The 22078-nt window shown below is 38.4% G+C and overlaps 1 protein-coding gene across 2 annotated transcripts in view; it reads left to right on the plus strand.

Annotated features, from left to right (window-relative positions):
- The first annotated feature begins 336 nt into the window (after positions 1-336).
- evi5l (ecotropic viral integration site 5 like) overlaps positions 337-22078 on the plus strand; it is a 92816-nt gene continuing 71074 nt past the window's right edge. The window contains exon 1 of one of the 2 annotated variants that reach the window (XM_061911493.1): positions 337-668. The gene's annotated coding sequence lies outside the window, so the exon portion shown is untranslated. The remainder of the gene's footprint in view (positions 669-22078) is intronic. The other variant, XM_061911498.1, reaches the window with a different exon arrangement.

Below are 22078 nucleotides of genomic sequence, written 5' to 3' on the forward strand. Positions count from 1 at the left end.
TATATATATATATATATATATATATATATATATATATATATATATATATAATAAAAAAGTACAAAGCTATAGGCTCACTCAATTGCAGTAAATAACTTAAATTTGGAACACAGCATCATCGTTTTCATTATAATTGCATTCGTCTGCCAACTATGTCTCTGTGCGACACCTGCAAGCCCCGCCTTCCATCATAATGAATATCAACGGGGATTGGCAGCCACGGTCATTCCGCTTGACCGGGGAGCCGTCATTCCACAAGACGATTGGCTGATGACATGTCAATCATAGATCATTCTAAACGCTGATTGGCTCGCCCCTCCTCGGAGCCTGCAGAATCACAAGCCGTTCTGAATGATTTCCTTGTCAGTGACTCGCGCGGTGTTCCCGTCAAACCGGCGTCTACATGGCGGAGTTGATGCCTCTTTTCGTCAATTAGAAGTAAAAAAAAAAATTGAAATACATTAACTTCTCCTTTAAATTGGCAGCTGTTGGAGCTGGCGGGGCGAGGAGGGGCATGGCACTGCGTTGGACGCGGTCCGCCCGTGCGTGTGAGCGTGTCCTCCTCGGTGGTCTATTAAGGTTTTAATTAGCGGAGAAGATGGCCATTGTTGACGTTTAAGACTGGGAGAGACCGAACTGCACCGCCCCGGCATGGAAAAGCACGCCTGGTAAGCATTTGTTGCATTTATTTGTACATATTTATAGGCGACAATGTTGTCGCCGTATACCACGTTGGTGGCAATTCGGTGCCTGTAAACTGCTCGGGCCCACATAGCAACAACACCGACGGCTGTCCGGTCAAATGTTCCTCGCCGCTCCTTCGGCGGCAATTATCCGTGTGGTTTTTGGAATTTCCGTGTTATGTTTCCGTCATATAGCTTCTCAAATGAGACGCTGCCATTCATTTGCATAGCCCGTAAAAAAAGGCATCATAGCTGCAGACTGTTGTCGCGTGTCATGTCCGTGTTGTGTTGTCCTCATTCCACGCTGTTGTTACACAACCTCGCTGCTGTGGGAAGCCGGTGTGTTCGCTCCCCCTGCAAGAGGAGATGACTTTCACCACTACAGATGTTGATTCCACGTCGGCTGTCAGTCGACTGCAGAGCATGCGGGCAGGCCTTACTCGATAGAAGGCCAGCTCGGATTTGAGAGATGAGCTGCCATCTTCAAATTGGGCTCAACAGGGTAGTGGTTCTCAAGTGGGGGTACGCGTACCCCTGGGAGTACTTGGAGGTATGCCAAGGGGTACATGTTATATATATATATTTTTTTATTTCTAAAAATATATATTTATTGAATAATTATTCAATAAAATATGAATGTATGTTCCTAAACTGTGAAAAGAAATACAACAATGCAATATTCAGTGTTGACAGCTAGATTTTTTGTGGACATCTTCCATAAATATTCATGTTAAAGATTTCTTTTTTTGTGAAGAAATGTTTACAATGAAGTTCATGAATCCAGATGGATCTCCATTGCAATCCCCAAAGAGGGCACTTTAAGTTGATGATTACTTCTATGTGTAGAAATCTTTATTTATAATTTAATCACTTGTTTATTTTTCAACAAGTTTTTAGGTATTTTTATATCTTTTTTTCCAAATAGTTCAAGAAACACCACTACAAATGAACAATATTTTGCACTGTTATACAATTTAATAAATCAGAAACTGATGACATAGTGCTGTATTTTACTTCTTTATCTCTTTTTTTCAACCAAAAATGCTTTGCTCTGATTAGGGGGTACTTGAATTAAAACAATGTTCACAGGAGGTACATCACTAAAAAAAGGCTGAGAACCACTACAATAGGGGAACCCTATAGTTTAAGAATTGTGTTCTAAGGGTCAATCATCTTTATGGGTAGTTGTTTGGGAAAAGGATATATGGTCTTATTGTTTGTGACTGAGTCATTGCTAGAAAACTATGGATTGATTGATTGATACTTTTATTAGTAGATTGCACAGTACAGTACATATTCCGTACAATTGACCACTAAATGGTAACACCCGAATAAGTTTTTCAACTTGTTTAAGTCGGGGTCCACGTTAATCAATTCATGGAACAAATATATACTATCAGCATAATACAGTCATCACGCAGGTTAATCATCATAGTATGCACATTAAATTATTTACATTATTTACAATCCGGGGGGTGGGATGAGGAGCTTTGGTTGATATCAGTACTTCAGTCATCAACAATTGCATCAACAGAGAAATGTGTACATTGAAACAGTGTAGGTCTTATTTAGTAGGATTTGTACAGCCAGCAGAGAACATAGTGAGTTCAGATAGCATAAGAACAAGTACAGTATATACATTAGAAGTACATTTGATTATTTACATTAGGTTGTTTATAATCCGGGGAGATGGGATGTGAATGGAGGAGGGCATTAGTAAAGTGTTGAAGTTGCCTGGAGGTGTTGTTTTAGAGCGGGTTTGAAGGAATAAAGAGATGCACTTACTTTTATACCTGTTGGGAGTGCATTCCACATTGATGTGTCATAGAAAGAGAATGAGTTAAGACCTTTTGTTAGATCGGAATCTGGGTTTAACGTGGTTTGTGGAGCTCCCCCTGGTGTTGTGGTTATGGCGGTCATTTACGTTAAGGAAGTAGTTTGACATGTACTTCGGTATCAGGGAGGTGGAGCGGATTTTATAGACTAGGCTCAGTGCAAGTTGTTTTACTCTGTCCTCCACCCTGAGCCAGCCCACTTTGGAGAAGTGGGTTGGATTGAGGTGTGATCTGGGGTGGAGGTATAAAAGTAACCGGACTAGCTTATTCTGGGATGTTTGGAGTCTAGATTTGAGGGTTTTGGAGGTGCTGGGGTACCAGGACGTGCAAGCGTAATCGAAAAAGGGTTGAATGAGAGTTCCCGCTAGAATCCTTCGGGGAATGGAGGGGAAAAAAATGTTTTGCGAGATCTCTCAATACTTACCCATCATCTGTGCTCTGTTGTGGAACTAGGGCTGGGCGATATTTTTAGGCCATATTGTGATATACGATATATATTACGATATTTTGCCTTGGCCTTGAATGAACACTTGATGCTTATAATCACAGCAGTATGATGATTATATGTGTATACATTAAACCATTCTTCTTCATACTGCATTAATATATGCTACTTTTAAACTTTAATGCAGAGAGGGAAATCACAACTAAGTCAATTGACCAAAAGTGTTTTTTTCAAAGGTTTTAAGCAATGGCACAAACATTCAAGTCATTTCCAAAACATAAAGTGCAAGATTGTCAGAGACATTTTAAGTGTCGAATAAAAATTAGCTGCATAACAGGAAATCACATAATATTCGTCCTTCACTATGTGGTATGTTACCAAGGTTATGAAATTCTCTTCATTCTCTAACGAGTGACTTTTCAAATGATGCTACATATTAGCAGTAATGCTACATTTTATAGCAACGCTTTTTCCCCACATTTGACAAATTACGGTTGTCTGTTGGACATATTCCCACTTGAAGCCAAACCACCGTCAGACGATGGAAACCCTGCTGTTTTTATTGGGAATTAAGTCTTCCTTCATTTGTTACCAGATCCGCATCTTATTTTTCTTGTACGGCTGCGTTAGCAGCTAACGTAGCCCAGTTTGCTACCTCTCTGCTCTGCGAGAGCGTATTTGTATGTGACGTATGACGTGACAGTGTGTGACGTATGTAAGAATATGCGCCTGCTTGTCTGTGAGAAGGAAAGACAAGAAGGAGTGAGAAGAGCCTGAAGTGTACGCCCGCAGTTAAAAGTAACTGCGTGAGAACGTATACTCGAATATTACGATAGTCATTTTCTATATCGCACAGAGACAAACCCGCGATATATCGTATAAATCGATATATCGCCCAGCCCTACTTGTAAGGGTCATTCATCTTTATGGTCTTATTGTTTGTGATTGAGTCATTACTAGAAAACTATTGAGCCCCTAAAGGGGTATGGAGGGGAAAAAAATGTTTTGCGAGATCTCTCAATACTTACCCATCATCTGTGGTCTGTTGTGGGACCATATTCCGATTTGATGTCTTTATATGTTAGGCCAATACTAAATTAGAAATCAATAAAGTTCTCCCACGGATGATTGGTAAGATGCTCCATTGCTGTGTCTGTTTTACTTCCGGTTCACTGATGTAGGAAAAAAAAACTTTAGCGACATCTCGCAATACTTTTAGCGAGATCCCGCTAAAAAGCGTTCGAGGTCTCGCGCCAAGCGTTGTGAGGTCTGGCTAAAAGTGTTGCGAGGCCTGGCTAAAAGTGTTGCAACGTCTCGCAAAATATCCATGTCCTTTAGGGGCTCCGTAGAAAACAGTATTTTTTTCCTTTTTTTTTTTTTTTCCTCCTATTTCAAGCAGACTTGTATGGTTCATTCATACTTGAACTTGTACTCAGGTCAGAAATAATTGATGCTCACTCGAAGGGCAACTGCGCCCCCCCCCCCCGGAAGAAACTTTGTCATTGCGTAAGTATAACGGAATTTAATTTTCAGCACAAACCTGTTCAAGAACAGACACACATTGTACAGACTGTTGCTGATCGGTTGCCCATTACGACACCCCTTAAAAGGTGGACGAAGCGTTAGTTATAAGTAAAAAAAAGATCAATCCCAGACTAAATTTAAAGTACCACTGATAGTCACACACACACTGGTGAAATTACCCTCTGTATTCGACCCATCCCCCTGTTGCACCCCCTTGTTAGGTGAGGGGAGCAGCGAGCAGCAGCGGTGGCCGTGCCCGGAAATAATTTTAGAGATTTAACTCCCAATTCCAACCCTTGATGCTGAGTGCCAAGCAGGGAGGTAATGGGTCCCATTTTTATAGTCTTTGGTATGACTCGGCTGGGGTTTAAACTCACAACCTGCCGATCACAGGGCGGACACTCTAACCACAAGGCCACTCTTGAGTTGCGTGCGTGCTGTTGTAATGCTTATAGGCCTGGAGTGGCTGTTCAGACACGGCAAGTTACCCAAGTGTTGCTCGGAAGGATGTCGTGTGTGTTGCCCATCATCCACACTCCCTATAGGAGACAAGAACATTTTTTTCTCCTTTTCTGTACATTCTAAATAGTGAAAAACTGCTAATATGAGGTGACTAACAAGGCAGGTAATGGGATTTAGGGATGCTAAGATTAGGGGTGCAACAATACACCTCTTCTTATTGAACCGCTCGATACAATGGTCTTGATTTGGTTTTATCAACTTGTGACGATGCGCTCTGCAGAAAGCTCAATGAGTCCTCTTGAAGCCTAAGACGGCATAGTTGAGCGCAGATGCACTAAGCTGCACCTCCCACATTCATTCAGACTAAAACAAGCTGCTGAGGCAGAGCATCTATAGCTCATCGCAACACGGCTGATGGCTCAAATATACCTGTAATTGAACATGATCCACCATAATTCAGATCTGGCAGTGGGAACTACTTTGGTTTTTATGTTAAGTATGACCCTCATGTAGGGCTGGGCGATATATCGATGTACTCTATATATCGCGAGTTTGTCTCTGTGCGATATACAAAATGACTATATCGTGATATTTGAGTATACGTTCTCACGCAGTTACTTTTAGCTTCAGGCATTACACTACAGGCTTTTCCCACTCCTTGTGTCTCCTCACAGACAAGCGCACCTTCTTACAAACGTCACACACTGTCGCATCATACGCCCCCGCATGAGAGGTAGCAGCATGGGTAACATTAGCTGTGATGCTAGAGGAGTGATACGAGTAGTAATACTAGAGAAAGAAGGTGCCAATCTGGTAACAAATGAAGGAAGAATTAATTCCTAAGAAAAACAGCACGGGATCCATCGTAACGTGCATTGGTTCTGATTTATTATCGTTTTATTTTAGTCAGCGGAAAATAGGTTGACAATAACTAAGACGAACGTTTTCATGTCAACAAAATTAACACTGATCATTACTGTAGAATTGTTTACTATTTTTCCATAATTGGAAGATAAATACCTTTATCCTAAATAAATAAACTAACAAACAAAATAAAATGTATATTCCTTTCTATAAGCAAAAATCTTACTGTGGAGAACTTCTCACTGGTGAGGAGCAAGGCTCTTAGCACGTGCTTTCTGTGTGTGTAATTTAAACTTTTTCCGAGGAGCAAGTGGTATTTTTGTATTAGCGTACTGGATGCCTCCGCTGCAACGCACACAAACTTCATTTTTTCTTAAACACTTTTGATTGGCCAGAAAGCAAAGGGATCAACAATTCTGATTGGCAAACGTCTGTCACTCAAATGCCATCGAAGAAAATAAAAAAATCTCCGCCTCGTGGTTTTTAGCGCACTAATCAAAATCTTGATGTTGATAAATCGTGGAGCCCTAGGAGAGATGTATGATTTATCACCTAGCATTAACGTTTCTAAACTCAATGGCAATATAGAAGCAGCTCTGAATTTAATGGTGGGTTGCAACCAATGTTATTAGCAGCTCAAACTAGCTACTAGCAAGTAGCTGACTGCTTGCTAGTGATCAAAGGATCAGTTGAAGGAAGACGATGTGTCACAACGCCAGAAAATTATCGTATTTTCCGGACTATAGAGGACACCGAGATATAAGCAGCACCCACCAAAATTTTTGAAGAACAGTTTTTTTTCTGTGTATTAGCCGCACCGGATTATAAGTCGCAGATACATATGTTGTGAAAGGATTTATTTACACAGATTTTGTAAATGTTTATTTGCATACCTTTTAATTGTTTCCAAATGGTGTCCGTAACACGGCAGTAAGACGGCTGATCAAACAAAACAGAAGCCATCGTCATGGACCCACTCGCTGTGGAAGCTAGTTCTTCAATCAGCAGAATCGACTCAATAACTCCACGGTGGAATTTTGGTGAATTTACTTAGATATTTGTGAAACTGAAAAAATACAAATATAATGCAATTGTAAGGTCATCATACTAACACATATTTGTAGATAGAGGTGGGAATCTTTGGTCACCTCCCGATTCTATTACGATTCAGGAGCCAAGATTCGATTAAAAATTGATTATTGATGCATCTTTAATTCATGTATATTGATGCAGTTTTACATTTCTTTTCGTTTCATTAAATAATCATTTATCACTTGCACATTTTAAAAACAGTGCATCTGTTATACGAAGCAGTTACATTAATTCTCATCACATTTATTAAATTAATAGAAATGTATTCAAAAACCGAACATAAGTGCCCTATAATGAAGGAGCTGATCGGATCTCTCAGTAAGGTGGCTCGTTGCAGTCAGCTAAATATTAAAACTGTCTTCATTACATTATTTACAAGAAATACATCGATGATCAATTATGAACGTTTACTAATCTATTATATAATCATTCATGTCCAAATTTTGATGCATCTAAAAATCGATTATTTCCCACACTTCTACTCGTAAACGTATTAGCATATTAGCTACTGCATTACGATGGCGCTTACAAATGTGCATGAAAACACTTCTATAGACATCACACACGGGACGGTTTAACAAGTATGGTTTTAGGTAAATTGTAAAACTTATGTTGCCTGGAGTGATGAATGAAGAATCCTTACGAGCAAACATGCTATGGACGGGTTTACTTCCGGTTTATTTCATCAAAACAAGAAATAAATTTTCAACCCTCAATACCTGCAGTGAGCAAACTCCACCAAGGATGGCGCCGTTGCACAAACGATAACATACCTTTTCAGGCCTCTGCTTGGGTTTACTGAGAACTATTGAGCACAAAGCATTACGGACATTAGCGAAAAAAAATTCCATAAATCAGCCGCACTGTTTTTTAAGCTGCAGGGTTCAAAATGTAGGAAAAAGGTAGCAGCTTGGTTTATACGCAAGGCACAGCATGTAAATGGAACAATGTTGGCTTTTTTTGGTGTGACTTGTCCAGGATGTACACCGCCTTCTGCCCGAATGCAGCTGAGATAGGCTCCATCATCCACCATGACCCTGAAAGGGACAAGCGGTAGAAAATGGATGGATGTATGGATGTTTTAGAGTGCTTTATAGGCAGAAATTATGAATCCCAATTCGCTGCATTGTTAACCGCCTCATAATAGCAATTTCTTTACTTGTGTAGAACCCTCAAAACTGAGAAAGATGTACATTCTTTACACACATAGAGATTGTGGATGATGAGCAAAATACATTTTCCTCTAAAGGCCTTCTGGCTAGTAATCATACTTGTATTTTTGTCAGCAGATGTAATAATGGTCACAGCTCATGATATACATAAAGACATGTGAAATTTACATTAGCCGATGATCTCATGCACCCAAAGCAACTTTCTGGTCGGATAGACTTGTAGGACTTTCCTTTGTATGTACGATTTGTTTTTTAGCAGCTGACATATACCAGCTGAGATGTAACAACAATGATAAACATTCTAAAAAGTTAGCCTATATTGCCTTTATAGAGTCAGCTCGACTGCAGCACTGTCAGTCCGCATCACACTATCCGCCAGTCAGTCTCTGCGGCATTTAGCCACAAGCATCCAAACGACAGACATTTATTTGTAAAAATATTAAGAAGCTGCTAACTCTATTTGACGTGTTTCAGTCCTGACTCAACAAACTATACGATTAAGCATTACTTTTGTACACAAACGTGCATGTCAGTTGCTGTCAACTCTTACCGTCACCCAAATACGTCCCCGTGCAACGTGAACAACTATTGCTTAGTTCCTAATGCTACACGACAGAGAAGCAGCCCATAAGGGACACATATAAAGCTCTGTTCCCCAAGGTAAATGCTGAATATTATTATTATATTACTTCATAAAACTATTGTAGTTGCTTGTAGTACATGCTATTGTTATGTTTTTCAAACAATATTTCCTATCTAAAAGTAGGCTTGGGCTTTGAATCGATTTTATCCATAAAGTTTTTTTTTTTTTGTTGCAGACTATATTAAAAAATTTTTTTTTTTCCACAAATTTTAGGGTATATTGCCCAGGCACATCTAAAAGTGTGTTTCTTATCAAAAGGCATGTTGCATGTTAAAATTTTGGTTTCTTGAGGGCCATGCGCAGATGACATACATTTAAAATAATTTTCCAATCGGGGAAGCAGATTTGAGATAGGAGTGTTATGAGTTCTGAGCTCATTCGGGGAAGTAACTGAGTTCGTAAGTCAAGGTAGTGCTGTATATTTGATTTATGGTATGGGTGTTGCTCTGCCTCACCAGGTCATGTTTGTATTTGGTGTTTTTGGTCAGAGTTTGGTGCGATCAGATTTCACCCTTGCCTCACTCAAGACCAGAGTCTGCTTGTATGGTGACAAAAACCTAAAAAGAGAGGAGTCTTTGTTCTGGTCTTTCAGTGGTACCAAAAAGGACAAGTGAAGTTGTCAGAAACATTGTCTCTTTGCAGTACATAACATTATTTTTTGGGGGGAGATCATTTACATCCTCTTTATTACATCCAACATACGTATAATCTGGTAAAAAACAATCTGCTATCTAAATGAAAATTCTACAAGTATATGTGACCCGAAATACATCATGTTTTTGGTGCCTGTTCTCATCAGACCTTTTAAAAATATCAGACAGACTTGGAAATTTAACATGGTGTGCGTGCGTGGGCGTTTGTGTGGACAAAATAATCCCGGAAAATCGCAATCCCAATGAGGGCTGTAACAATTAATTGATTAAACCAATTAATAACTACACTAAGGAACATCTTAGATTTGTACTTTGTCGCTTCTATTAATCGTTTGAGTGTAACAAAAAAAAAAGATAAACTCTGGACTGCACGGGGTGCATGGAACTTTCAATACATGGTCATAATTGCAACAGGGCGCACATGGGAGCGGTGATGTGTGGGTGCCAAGATCTTTACTGTGGCAAATGGCGAATAGATTTTCTTTTCTTAATTTTTTTAATGCGCACACGTTAAAAGTGCAATTTCAATGTTGAAGGACATTTATTATATATACAATGGGGCAAAAAAGTATTTAGTCAGCCACTGATTGTGAAGTGAAGTGAATTATATTTATATAGCGCTGTGCATGTTCTCCCACTTAAAATGATGACAGAGGTCTGTAATTTTTATCATAGGTAGACTTCAACTGTGAGAGACAGTTTTTGCCCCACTGTATAAAAAAAGGTTATTGCAAGCCGAAAGATATTTGTGTATCTTGACTATTTTTCCTTAAATATGCATTTAGACTATAAAGTGTGTTTTATCCGATTAATCTATTACTCGAACAAATTAATGGATAGATTACTTGACTACTTAAATATTCGATAGCTTAAGCCCTTATCGCAAGTCTAAGCACGAAAATATTTTCCAGAATCTTGCAGAACCAAATTAATCCATCTGCTTTTGTTACTTTTGAAATGTAATTTTTTAACATCAGTGAATTTTTCTATGTTCTCAACTCCTGTTTCCGTGCCAGTGTTTTACTGAGCAGAATATTGTTGCCCAGAGGAGTTGTGCCTTGTGCAGGGATGTAGCCTAAATTCCCATCATTGAAGTCATGTTGTTGTTCTTCTGACCACTGAATTGTCCTTGGCTGCAGCCAGGCAGTGTACTGTATGTTTGCTTAGTTACTTCAAGACATGAATAATCAGTAACTACTAATTAACGGGATGTATGTGTCACAACTACTCATCATACAGTACAGTAGGTGGTCATTTACCCAGGTGTTGATCATAGTCTGTTGGCTGTAATCTTTCCTTGAACCCCCCCGTGCTAAAATTATGAGTAGGCTTACTTTGCTGTGTCAGGGGTACAATGAGTTGACTTTCAGGCTTATCTGTGGAATCCTCTCAACGTGCAAAAGGCATGTCACAAGTCTCAGCAGCAACGGAAACAAATAGCTCATTCTGATTTCCTTGTGAACTAAGATTCTTTATTTTTCAAAGTACTTCCAGACTTTGGATCTGATCCTACGGACACAGACCCAAAGGGATACGCCAAAGACGTGCTACGCTTATGACTCACCTCTTACTCAGCCCATTCATTCAAATAGTTTTTTTTAACTACTGTGGGCTCATAGTACAACAATGTGAAAGTGATAAGTCTTGGGATTATTTATTAGAATTGTGTGTGAGAGAGCAGCCACTCCACCACGTTATAACATAATTAGTCATTTTCAGCAATCAAATGCCGAAAGAATATGTTGTTGTCCTAGTGCAGGGGTGTCCAAACTTTTTCCACAGAGGGCCGCACACGGAAAAATTTAAGCATGCAAGGGCCATTTTGATATTTTTCATTTTCAAACCATAACAAAATATATAGATTTTTTTTTTTTTAATCCTTAGGGCTCCTGGGGAGCATTGAGGGTCCCAGTCACTAAAATGTTAGAAAAAAGTCAAATTATTATTATTTTTTTTAATCTAATGCTTACAATAAATCTCTATATCAACTTGAGGTTGATATAATGTAAAACAAATAAGGTTTTATGCCTTTTCTGTCAAAAACAACTTTGTGTTTTATAATAAAACTGAAATATGCAGTATTTAGATAAATAGATAGTACTTTATTGATTCCTTCAGGAGAGTTCCTTTTATTTAGCAATTAAAGCCCTCAAAGATCAATAATGCAGGACACCATTGATTTCAATTATTTAATATTTTTGAGTAATCTCAGTGAAAAGTTAGATAAAATCCTAATAAATATATTTGAGATACGAAAGGTTCCCCACTCATAAGTGATACATTTTTATTATTTTTTTTAATTTTTTTACTTTTAACACTTACGTTTCAAGATCAACTTCCGACATATCTGTCGATTTTAAGTTGGAACTATTATTTTGTTTGTTTTATGCTCTGTCAAAACTTTTATGTTTTTATATGGCAACCACACAACATATGCAATATTTTTTCCACATAAAACATTTTAAAGTGATACTTTTTAAGTAATAATTCATTATAACATAGATTTTTTGTCCTTTTTTTTTGAGCAATGGAAAAAAAAGAAAATAAAGACAAAAGGAAAAAAACAAACTGCCCGCATGGCAGCTTTGTGTCAACATTGCCAGTTTTTCCTCATTAGATTTCACCTCATTCCGCTTTTTTAAAATGTTTTTAAATTTTTGCAATACTATCAATTTTGCAATGTGTGGGGGCCGCACTTTGGACACCCCTGTCCTAGTGAGTCCAGAAAAATGGTAATCTTAGAGAAAGTATGATGGAACATGAGTTAGTGCGAGGTAGGCATGTATACAAAGCACCAATATGTTTTGGTATTGGTTCCTAATAAGGTCGGTCCTCCTGGGCTGTAAAAATTCTGGACTAACAATACCGCTCACGTATTTTTTCAATCCAACTGTGTCCATAATTATGACAAATTTATTTCAGCTGCCACTGCTACATATTGAAAATTATCTTGGAATAATCACAAATTAGCAAGCAACACCACACAGAAGTTTCTAACACAACAGTATTTCGCCAAAAGTCCCTCAAAGTCACGCACGCTAATAAGTTAGTGTCAGTTTAAAGTGAACGCGCTTTACCCATGACTGCTGCTACCGCACTTTATCAACCTTCCTCATAGCCATCCAGTAATCCACTCAAATAAGTGAAAATTAGAAGTAATGTCCATGAAGTTGCTTTGAAGCAAGATAGCATCCACTGATATTACAAATATACAGTAAGTCGTCGTCTGACGTCGCTCCATCACACCATCTTTCAGTTAATTCTGAGTCTTGACTCTACAATCTGGTAGGCCTTGAATTTTAACTTTTTTAAGGTCAAGGCAAGTGTTTCCTTTAAGGAGAGCTCATATTTTAGGAAACCAAGGCAAGTTAAAAGGGCAACAAGGCAGGCTCTTTGTGTGTGTGTGTGTGTGTGTGTGTGTGTGTGTGTGTGTGTGTGTGTGTGTGTGTGTGTGTGTGTGTGTGTGTGTGTGTGTGTGTGTGTGTGTGTGTGTGTGTGTGTGTGTGTGTGTGTGTGTGTGTGTGTGTGTGGGACTGGCGGCTGGGCGATATGACCTTTTTTTTAATATCTCTATTTTTTAGGCCATGTCACGATACACGATATATATCGCGATATTTTCCCTTAGCCTTGAATGAACACTTGATGCATTAAATCACAGCAGTATGATGATTCTATGTGTCTACATTAAAACATTGTTCATACTGCATTAATATATGCTCATTTTAAACTTTCATGCAGAGAAGGAAATCACAACTAAGTCAATTGACCAAAACTGTATTTATTAAACACCTATTAAGCAGTGGCACACACATTTATGTCATTTCCAAAACAGAAAGTGCAAGATTGTCAGAGACATTTTAAAACGAGCTTTTAGTGCACTTTTGTGCATGATGTCACTAAGATGACATATCAAAACAGCACTAAATTAAAGTGCACTTTTTGTACAGAACGCCACTACAATAGTTTAAAACAAATAAAGTGCACTTTTGTGCATGATTTTGTGGACGTGTGGCACCAAATGGAGATGTTGAAATGCGGAGTAATCACTCTTCAAATTCTAGCAGGTGGCTTTTCAAATGATGCAACGTATTAGCAGCAATGCTACTTTTTGTAGCAACGTTTTAACACCATACTTGACAAATTATGGTTGTCTGTTCGACATATTCCCACTTGAAGTCAAACCACCGCCAGACGAGTGACACTTCCCCTGTCATCATTTTCAAAATGTAGGAGGCTGATTTTAATACCGGTAATTTGAAATCGCATAAAGGGAAGAAGATTTAGAGCTATTCAGTAGGATTTAAGGTCTAAGCTTACATCACACTCAAATTTTTACTGCATGCCTTTGGTAAGCGCAGGAGTGAGAAGAGGTTTTAAATTAATTAGCGCCCCGGCGGCAATTCAAGGAAATACGGTAAATCTTATTATGAAAAAAATGTAACCGCCTAAAAGGAGAAAATTTAGTTCTGTAAATCACACATTTGGACCCCAGTGTTATGTTTGCAAGCAAGGATTATATGTCATTACAAGAATGCCGATGTGTTTATAGTGGTCCAAGGTCCTTTATACCAGTGGTCCCCAACCACCAGGCCCGATTGGTACCGGGCCGGGGAAGAATTTTTTATTATTATTTTTTTTTACATTTTTTATGTATTTTAATTTTTATTTTATTTTTAATTAAATTAACATAAATGATAAATGATAAATGGGTTGTACTTGTATAGCGCTTTTCTACCTTCAAGGTACTCAAAGCGCTTTGACACTACTTCCACATTTACCCATTCACACACACATTCACACACTGATGGAGGGAGCTGCCATGCAAGGCGCTAACCAGCACCCATCAGGAGCAAGGGTGAAGTGTATTGCTCAGGACACAACGGACGTGACGAGGTAGATACTAGGTGGGGATTGAACCAGAGACCCTCGGGTTGCGCACGGCCACTCTTCCACTGCGCCACGCCGTCCCAAAAAAACAAATAATAATAAATAACATAAGATACACTTACAACTAGTGCACCAACCCAAAAACCTGCCTTTTTCATGACAAATAAAAAAAAAAAAGCTTTTGACCAAATACATGATATTGGATAATTGTTCTATAGCTCTGCATCTATTGTAGGGATTACTGGACGTGGTTGATTTTTTTCTTACTACCATACCATTGCTTTGTATTTTTTCATATTAATTTTAATTCCATATGGTTTGCCTTTATCATTCACTACAATTAGTAATAGTTGAATGTTGTTTGTGTTCAGTGTGACAAGGATGTATCATCAACGTATCGTTAAGACCACCTATAGATAAACCTGCCATGTCTTCACCTTCTCTGAAATGTTTTCGATATATAAATTAAACAGACTTGGGGACAATGCATAAACTCGTCTTACTCCTTTTTTAATATAAAATGTTTTTGTCGTTCCTCAATCGGCTTTTATGACTGCTGTTTGTTCCCAATCCATCTTTGTAATAATTTGTTTTTCTTTCCCACATATGCCTATTTTGGAAAGACATTCAATAATTTTGGAATGCTTGACTCTATCAAAAACCTGTGGTATAGTCTATGAAGCAAATATAAACATCTTGATTGAGGATCTCCTCGAGTAATCATGCCTGGTCTAAAACCACTTAGTAGTTGACTTATTTCTTCATTGATTCTTTTTCTTACTGTTTGTTGTATTATTTTAAGGAGTAATTTTGTCGAATGACTCATTAGGCTGATAGTTCGGAAATCTGCCCAGTCTTGTGCTTTTGTTGTTTTTTTTCTTTGTTTTTGGCAAGGGAACAACAATGGATTGTCCCAATTCAGCAGATCCTCTGTTGTAAATTTTGTTCCCCAATCTTGTTAATAATTTTGTATCATGTTCATTAAGAGCTTTCAGTGATTTTATTGGCATATCATCTGGGAAGTTAGATTTTGCTGTCTTTATTGTCTTGATAGCATTTACTAGTTCCTCATAACATTATGTCCATCAGTTGACGTAATCAGGGGCATTTCTGCTCTCTTTTTGTCACCATATAACTTGGTTACATATTCAACCCATCGGGTCGCTATCTGCTCTTCATTGAATATTTTTCCGTTTTTGTCTGTAATAGCGCTACTACCTTTTTTTCTTTTTTCTGTTTGTTAATTCTTTGATTTTATCATACATTTTTTTGTTTTTTTGGGATGTTTTTCAAAGTCCTGACTTTCAGAACATGAATTGTTTAGCCACTGCTGTTTCAACTAGCAGAAGTTGATTCCTGTGTATGCTCACTTAAGCAGGTCCTCACCAAAAGGTCTTTCTTGGTTGGCCCTTGCTAGACTACTTACTCTCTTTCATGCAAGTCAGGGGCTATATGTTGTAATGCTGCTAATTGTTTATATTTTATCAGTATTCTACAGTTTGTCAAAAGGACTGCTATGAAAAGTAATGAGTTCATCAAAGTCTGTGTAGGATTGAAGACATGTGCAAACTTTTGTATAGATTAAGACAGTACAGTGGTACTGAATTTCCACTTCAGATTTGTATTTTATACTTACTGCGATGTACAGGTGAATTTTATGTATAATGCAGATATATCTGCATGGACAGCCATCTACAAAATGTGCAAATATTAAGAAGACAGTGGCGGCTTTTAACAGAAGAAAGTCCAACTGGAACAACAGCGCGAGGCAAGTGTGACGTCATGCCCGTTTCAGCCTCTTTAGTCAGGGACATTGAGGGATAGAAGTCTCTAAACAAGAGTACATTCTATAATAACGCCAGAAGAGAATGCTTGATTTGTTGCTAGTTGCTTTTAATTTGAAAATGTCGAAGGTTTTTAAACGCTTGAAAAAAATCTCAAAGTACCTTGTACAAAATGCAGCAACAATTTGAAAATATGGCAAAACAATAAAAAAAGATTTAAGGTAATATAAATTAATAAAAGCAGATTAGTTTTAAATGTATGTATACATTTGTGGCCGTTTTAAAGAAAATCATATCATCATAGCAATTAATTCCAATTATTCAATGACGTCATTATGACCACGCCACAGGTATCTCGGCAGTTTAGGTGAAACCATGTACCGGTATCTTAAACAAAACGTACAAAGCGCTTAAGGTTGTTTTATGGCTAGATAACCAGTGGTGAGAGCACTTACTCAGTGGCCTAGTGGTTAGAGTGTCCGCCCTGAGATCGGTAGGTTGGGAGTTCAAACCGCAGCCGAGTCATACCAAAGACTATAAAAAAAAAATGGGACCCATTGCCTCCCTGCTTGGCACTCAGCATCAAGGGTTGGAATTGGGGGTTAAATCACCATAAATGATTCCCGGGCGCGGCACCGCTGTTGCCCACTGCTCCCCTCACTTCCCAGGGGGTGGTCAAGGGGATGGGTCTAATGCAGAGGACAAATTTCACCACACCTGAAGTGTTTGTGACAATCATTAGTACTTTAACTTTTAACTTAACTCAGATTATTTTTGTTTTAAGTAGTAATGTAACGTGTTGCTTATTGTTATAAAGTAATGAATTAGCCATTACTATGTCAAAGCAGTTTTTGTTAATTTTGTCCATCATTTTTAGGTTTATAAGCTCATGCTTGTGTGCGGGGGTACATGGAGCTTCTACTCGCTAACTGGGATGAAGGCCGCTGGCTGATAAATTTGAAATTACTCTTCAGCCATCCAGCCATTAGACTAGGTTAGTCAGCACGGGCTATGGGGAGAGGCACTTTCAAGCCGCAGAGTAGCTAAACATTTGACACACCAAGCGAGCAGCAGAGAGGATCTATCGCTAGTTGTTGTGCTATGTCACTAACAGAATTGAACAACATAATCAGATGAGATTAGTGATAAACTTGCTTCACTAAGAGATACAGGTTCCCAAGCAAATTGATGTATGTGTAAATAAATCTGTAGTCACTCACCAATAGCCAAATGCAGTCAGTAACCAACACATTGCATCACTCGAGTCGAGAAGTTTGCAACTGTGCGACAATATTCTTTTGAAAAGTTTGTTGTATTGCATCAAGGGCAGAGAAGGGCAACCGGCCATAACAAAGGCACATCAAAATATATCAGTATGGCGGTATTGTCTCAAATATATATCTATTTCTAAAATATACTGGTATTAACTGTAATACTTGTATACGGACCAGCCCTACTTACTGGAAAATCCATTACCAATGCAAACCAAAATCAAAATGCAACCACACCTCTTTCCCAAGAATGCTCCATCAGGGCTAGGCGGTGGGGATTCAGTGTTGTGGTCCTTGACCAGGGCAGTGCACAGGGCTGCATTTCATCTTCTTTGCTGACACAGAGAGCGGTTTGATGACCTGCCTGCTGCAGCTCTTCTGTCTACATTATTGCTCTGGTTCTCTACCCTATTGTTCTTGTAGGCTGCAGATTTGTAACTGGACCTGACTAGCCCTGTAGCTTCCACACTGACTCAATTGTGCTCTATTTTGTTTTTGTGGGTGCTGCTGCTGCTTTTTGGATTCTTACCAATATGCCACAATGTCCTAATAATTGGACAGAAATAGCAATGTGACCATTGTAAATGCTTTGTGAGAACTTTGTTTGAACCCATGATGCGTATTAATAGTAGCTTAATTTCTGTTCTTTCACATGTTTTGGTACCATTTTATTGAGCTGGTCAGCTGACTAAGGAAAACATTTAAATACATATGCAGTGGTACCTCGGTTTTCGTAAGTCCCACTTTTCGTATCATTCAGTTTTCAATGAAATATCCCCTGAAATGTTGCCCCAGTTTCGTATCTTGAAGGCCAGTGGAGAGTCGGGTGGAAATGCTGGTGAATCCCTCACTTTCTTGTGTTTTTCCCGGAACGGCTTGTTGTCAAACTATTGTTGGCGTAGTGTCACCCTAAACCAATGTTGCAAAATTTTAAAGATATCGATCCATTTACGGTCTAGTGGATTATTTTACCCAATCCTACACTGGAAAAAAAATATTTTTTGGCCTTGTAATTGTTACCACGGATATTCATTTAAATTTTACAAATATTTATTATTTCACTTCTTTTACTTTAAAATCTCACCTTTTATTTAATTACTTGATGGTTTTCTGTAATTTTGTATCCTCACTTTTATATGTGATTGCCTCCATGCCACACTGCATTGATGCAGTAATCCAAGTACTTAGTGCATTAATTGACATTTTCAAATGTTTGATTTTGTTTTGCTGGGCTTCACGGTGGCAGAGGGGTTAGTGCGTCTGCCTCACAATACGAATGTCCTGCAGTCCTGGGTTAAATTCCAGGCTCGGGTATTTTTCTGTGTGGAGTTTGCATGTCCTCCCCGTGAATGCGTGGGTTCCCTTCGGGTACTCCGGCTTCCTCCCACCTCCAAAGACATGCACCTGGGGATAGGTTGATTGGCAACACTAAATTGGCCCTAGTGTGCGAATGTGAGTGTGAATGTTGTCTGTCTCTCTGTGTTGGCCCTGCGATGAGGTGGCGACTTGTCCAGGGTGTACCCTGCCTTCCGCCCGATTGAAGCTGAGATAGGCGCCAGCATCCCCCGCGACCCCAAAAGGGAATAAGCGGTAGGAAATGGATGGATGGATGGATGGATCATTCACTCCAAGTAATATTTACTTAACTAATATATTGATTTTACAACCTGATACCAGAAAGTAAAATATACTTGGATAATAGCAGTAGACCTTGCCACCTTGTGGTCACTCAGCGCATGCGTCAGAGGATCGTTTGCGCTTTTCCTCTCAGACACGCCCATGGGCACCAGGATTTCACCGGAAGACAGCAGATGGCGTGGACAGTCATTTAACAAGAAAGTTCATGGAAATGGAGCCACATGGGTAGGTTATATGCTCAATTAACTTTGTACGTTGCCTTTGCTTATCTGTTCAAGTCAGTGTTGGAATATGGAATACTTAACGTTAGCATTAGCTAACCCATTTAGCCTGCCAGCTAGCTAGCTAGCTAACAACTGCAAACTTGGCATTGTGGCACGCAGCTACTTTTTTGGATGTGTTTACGGTTGCAGAACAGGAGATTTTTATTTTTACTAAACCTGTAAGGTTTCATTTATGATGTGTATATATATGTATATGTATGTATATATATGCATACGTATGTATATATGTATGTGTGTATGTGTATATATGTATACTGTATGTATGTATATATATATATGTATGTGTATATATATATATGTATGTGTATATATATATATATATGTATATATATATATATATATATATATATATATATATATATATATATATATATATATATATATATATATATATATATATATAGCAATTTCTTTGCTCCGGAGTCCGACAGTATTAGCATGGATATCTCCTGCTGTTTATTTATTGAATTTTTTTGGCGGCAGTCCAGCACCAGTGTCCTCTTCCCGCCTCCTGAACCACTTATACCACCACAAAGATGGGATATTCAGGTCCAGCCCTTGTAGACCCATGTTTATAATATATAATATGATTTGTTGCAAATATCAGTAATATCTGCTCATAAACAGTTGTTGACATGCTGTTGTAAATTCAGAAAGTATGCTATTGGTTTCAGATTTTGTGGTTACTGTGGGGAAGCATGATTTATTTTTTTCAAAAACAAGTATTTTTTTAAACAAGAAATGGCAAGTTTGAAACCGAATTGCAAAATTGCAGCAACAAGCACACCCTCTTCAGGACCTAAAAATATATCAATTGTAACTTAAACCTGTCTGGTGGGATTTGTAATTTTGGAGCAAGGTTAATTTACTATATGGTCATTTTAATGTCTAAAATATTTTAGGGGAACTTTCTGTGTCATCGGTTTTCTTCAAATAAACATTTGCTTTAATTTTCATATTGTAACACATGGTATTTTAATGATATGTCATAATATAATTTCTCAATATATTTCACAGAATATTGAAGGACGTTGACTCTCAGGAGTGTGGTCTCAACAGCCTACGCAAGGTAAGATCAAATTAGTGCTGTTGAAGGTTTAAATGGAATTTTTTAATGACACCAATATGATTAAGTTACAAGTACCTCAACATGAGATGGAGGTGTAAGATGTGTAGTTTTGAATCAGACAAGCAAATAGGATTGTTAAAACACTATAGGCTAAAACATGGAAATGGTGGCCGCAGTCAGTCAGTCCCTTGTCTTCACACTGATTGCCCTTGTTCATTCAAAACATTTAATGCCCTTATTATACTGGGGAGACTACAATATTAATTGTTCTAGCAAGGTGCGTGTCTTGATCAAGTTGTGTTTTTATCTTCTGTTTCAGATCAAAGAGGAGTTCAGTAGGATAACAGTAGTTCATCTGGAGCGAACCTTTTTGTCAAAACTGGACACACACACTCCCAAACTCCTGGAGATATTTAGGACATAGGGTGGGGTTGCAGGCACGAAAATCAGACCGATGCTGGATTCACTTGGCCGGGTAAAGTTACAGGGACATTAATGTAATTTGTGTCAGTCATCCTGTGTTGGGCTCATTCACACTGAGGTAGCTATTATCATCCCTCTCTCTTTCTCTATATATCTATCTTTCTATCTGTCTATCTCTCGCGCGCTCTCTATGTCTATATCTCTCGTTTTCTCTCTGTCTATCTATCTCTATCTCTCTTTCAAATTAAATAAATAAATATAATTTAATTACATTGCCTTTTTCCATATACATGTTCTTTGCAATAAATTTGCTTCTCTGTTTTATAGCAATATGTTGAAGGCAGAAGAGATCTCATCATACATTGCCTAATGGAGTTCCTTGGAGAGTCGGAAGAGGAGCTGATCAAAGACTGCCAGGTACATTTTGGGATTTGGGATTTTCTGATGATTATTCTCACCATAGTAAATGTATCTCGTTTCCAACCTAATACTATAACCTCTGTTCTTTGTGTAAAAGTCACATGTGCCACCACTATATATGAGGAAAAACATTTGTATTCAGATTAACAAATATTAGGCCATTAACTTAAATTGGCAATTAATTGCAATGTGTCCCAATTTTTCAACTGGTTTTAAACCTAAAATGTTTGAAAAGCAAATGTTTTGAAAGTACGAGAAATGGTATTTCAAACAACCTTCTGGATTTTTTAGACAATCTTGTTGAAAAAAATTATGGTTGCCTCAGTGACCCAAGTGTACACTGACAAACTAAAGTGCAAACCTGGGTTAACCCAGACAAAGATCAAATAAAATAAAATCAATATTTACCTAAATACTTCCCCAGGACTTAACCAATGCCGTGGTCTCTGTATGTGTAGGATATATGAACTGGCTGTTTTAACATCATGAATCACCTCTTGGGAATTTAAAAGAAAAAATGTGTATAATATTGACTCCTGAGCACAGAATCATGTGTTATACACAGGATGTAGGTGAAGAAGACTCTGTTCAACATGTCCTCAAGATCCTCGTCATCAGTGGAAATGCAGCACAGGAAGGCCACAATCCTGCGTCGAAGGAAAAGAGGTTCTGGATCACCGCAAAACCGTGGCAAAGGCTTGCCTTCTGCTCATGGGCTTAATCTACGCCATGAACTTGAGTTACCCACTGAAACTGAAATACACATTTGAAGTGTTTCAGAAGCTGTTTCTAGAGCTGGATGTTCTAAAAATGTCGCCCAAAGTACGGTCTTTGCGAAATAAAATTCTACTGTGAGTGTTTCCACAGTGTACATATGCTGTTCTAGCATATAGCTGTTTCTTTGGTGTGTGTGGAAGCAGTACATGACG

The sequence above is a fragment of the Nerophis ophidion genome, linkage group LG01 (genome assembly GCF_033978795.1).
Source record: "Nerophis ophidion isolate RoL-2023_Sa linkage group LG01, RoL_Noph_v1.0, whole genome shotgun sequence".
Taxonomy (NCBI): domain Eukaryota; kingdom Metazoa; phylum Chordata; class Actinopteri; order Syngnathiformes; family Syngnathidae; genus Nerophis; species Nerophis ophidion.